Source organism: Halyomorpha halys, unplaced genomic scaffold (genome assembly GCF_000696795.3).
Source record: "Halyomorpha halys isolate HHAL.00 unplaced genomic scaffold, Hhal_1.1 Scaffold1118.1, whole genome shotgun sequence".
Classification (NCBI taxonomy): domain Eukaryota; kingdom Metazoa; phylum Arthropoda; class Insecta; order Hemiptera; family Pentatomidae; genus Halyomorpha; species Halyomorpha halys.
The window spans coordinates 248615-252134 of NW_027113493.1; positions in this window are offsets into that span (position 1 = coordinate 248615).

A 3520-nucleotide genomic window follows, 5' to 3' on the forward strand; every position below is an offset into this window, starting at 1 on the left:
TATATATATATAGAAGTACTGGATTCAATAAAGAGCATTCTGTTTCTGGAACCCGTGAGAGTCAGTTCATGTGCCCTTTTCATTGTTTTCACTCGACGATACTAAGGTTATAGTTGACCATATAACTAAAATATAAGAAGATTGCCAGGGTTGCGGTCAAAAAAGAACAAATAGTTTTGAACTTAAACTAAATTTAAGAAACGGTAAACTTAAATTTAATTAAAAAAACGGTAAAAGTATTCTCGTGATAACTGTTAACATTAGAGAAAAATTCAGTAAGCTACGAAATGCAGAACTGATCCCCACGACCCACATTGTTTCTATTTCAAAAATTAAATTATTTGAGTTCATTCTTCAGGTACAAAATTGTAGTTCTCGAAATACAATTTTGACATTAGAAAATAATTATTCTAGTCGTTGAACTTCTTAAAAAAAAAAAAGGCCAGATTATATATAATCAGGATGATAGGAGCCTTATCGGTTTGCAATTATTAACAATAAGCATTCACTCAGGTATTTAATTTATCACTGGATATAAATGGCCTAGGGCATGAGAAGTTTAAAAAGACTAGAAATGGATACATTACCAAAAGAAGAAAAAATCGATTTAAAATGTATTTGTGGTAAACAATTTACCATCGAAACATGATGTTCGATAAGACAGTAGCATATCAGTATAAGATTAGCAGGCCGATTAGCCTCGGGGAGGTGGCGGGAAGGGCTAGAAAAGGAGACAGCAGTTTTTCACCTGATCCCTGGTGCCATTAATCCTAACCTTTCCTTGACTTTTTAATTTTCTCTTTCTTAACAGCCCCATTTACAACCTGCAGCGGTCCACGCCACAATTTTTCCAAGGCTTTTCTTTATCATCTCTTGCCTCCAGCTCACCCTGGTTATGCCCAATGTAATATTTTCTGTTTATTCATTTTGAGGAGGTAAGCGACATCTTACAGGAAATTAAATATTGTTTTATTTGAAAAAAGTCAATTACACACGCATTACGCAATACTTGATAATAATGTTGGGATCTGAACAGTAAGACCTATCTTACTGTTGAGATCCCAACATTTCATGTCTAATTTAAGAAAATCAGTATATTTAACAAGAGTGGCGTTTATACAGTCCTTATTCAAGATTTTTGTGATGTATTATATATTTCATTTGCTAAAATCTACGGTTCAATAAAATTATATGTGTATGTGTTTTTTTTTTGTTTTGTTTTGCTTTTTTACGAGAGTCGGTGGAAATCTTCAAAAGACACGGATAGGCCCGTACCTATCCCTGTGTGGAGTTTTTCCCATAATTACTTTTAATTACTTATGGAGGGAAATGGCTGAGTGCCGCCTCATTTTCTTCGCATAGTTTTCACGTTTCTATGCTAGTCTCGTATTCTAGGCCTCTCTCTTAAGAACGTCTGTGGTGAATCTCTTTACTGCGTCCAATGCTGGTGTGAACGAAGCTTATGGGTCATTACATTTTCTGGTGTAACTCATCCTCTTCACTCTCCAATTCACTTCTATTATTATTTTATTATTTATTTATTTATCACCCTACCCTGCCTATTAGGCAATACGGGTGTTCACAGCAGTTGGTACAACTCATTGCTGCATATGTCAAACATTAACATAGCTGTGCACACAGCTTGCTATTGATACAAAATAAATCTTGCTCTCCTCCTGAGGCCTTGCTGGTGTAGCTTATTCTCTCCTACCCAGGGAGAAGTGAGCAGGGCCCACAGCCTTCTCCCACCCATACACGAAGGTCTTGTAGTGCGGGTAGTTTTCTTTCTTCATCAGCTCAGGAAGATCGCTCTCAGTCAGAACATAGAGTCCTATTTCCCTCATCATCTTGGCTCTCAGTGCTTCATAGGTGGTACAGGCAAGTAAGACGTGCTCGGCGGTCTCAGGAACCTGACAAATTGGGCATAGCAATTCACTTCTATTCTAAGCAAAGCAAATACAAACAATAAATACGTGCTTCACTGTCATTTCGATAGTCTGGCAAGCAGGACATTAAAATCTCCCTCCCCATGTCGCCGACCATACCACAAACCAACATCGGGCATTAGCCTGTCAGTTCACCTCCTGGAATCTGCAGCCTTCCAACGCTATTGCCACTGATCGATTATTGTTTTCCGCTCGTATTCTCTGGAAACGTGAGAGCGTCGTCCATAGTACCTGCTTCTTTTTTCAGGAGTTTCACAGGCAGCAATCGGGCTATCATTCAAACCGCTTCATAGAAAATAGTTCGAAAAACACTAACTGTCCTTAAGGAAACTCTGCGATAAACTAAAGCCATCTTGTATAGTGTGGTAATCATTGCTGCTTCTTTCTAAATTGGAGCTGCATATAACATAATGGAAGGGATAACAGTAGCAAGAAGCCTTCAGCTACCTTCTCTTGGACCTCCATCGTTTGGCATAAGGCGTGACAAAAAGGATGCTACGTCGGCAGATTTGTCGCCGAAATACTCGTTGTGGACATTAAACCGGAGACGTGCATCAATCATGACTCCTCCTAGGTATTTTAGGCAAGATTGAGAACGAATTTAGTGCCTACCTACCGTGACAGTAATAAACTCCGTTTGCTTCCTGCTAGTGATTTGAACCTTTTGAACAGTTTTGTGACCAGCAAGCTGTAGGCCAACCTAAGACAGTTAGCCTCGAACCGTACCAACAGCCTGGTTGGAAATGAGGGTTACCTCTTCTTCTCGCCATCACTACCACTCCTTCATCATCTGTGAATCCTACAACTGTGGCTCCCTTGGCATTGTCAACTGGAAAATTGCATCGTACATGACATTTCACAGAAGAGGCCATAGCACGGAGCACCACCAGTCCCTTTATATCTGTTTTGGCCATTATCTGAAAGATAAAGAGGAACTCTATCTCTAAAATAGTCTGTGAAATAGTCTAGTGTACAGGTCTATGTTACAGTGTTAAAAGCATTCTTGACATCTAGAGCGATAGTTGCTGCATAGCCACTTATGAAAACTTAGTACCTCTATTCCACCTTGCTCCTGCAGTTGCTGTACGTGCCATCTAACTATTAATCCTATAGCATCTACATTTTCGAAATCCATATTGACCCCTTGAGGGGCCATATAAACCCTCTGTGAGCTCTTGTAGCATGACGGAAAGGATCTTCTCAAATGCCTTACTTTTAATATCAAATAAACAAATTGGTCGATAGGTAGACGGGTCTTCCAGTCGTCCCTTACTCTTTGGAATAAGTACGACGCGCTGTCTCTACCAAGTTATCGAAAAAAAACAGAAAAAAAAAACAAGTTTTCGGGATTCCCTTCACGAATATAGGAATTGAAAAGATCGACGAAAAGGTCCGGCCGTTTCCTGAGAGCCACCTTCAGAGCAACATTAGGAATTCCGGTACTGAAGTTCTCTGTTCCTGCACCATAGCACAGTTAACATCTATCATTTCAGATTTCTTTTTCTTACCTCCTAATAGTTTATTTATTATCAATAAATGCAATATATATACAATTCAACTTCAACTTATAGCCT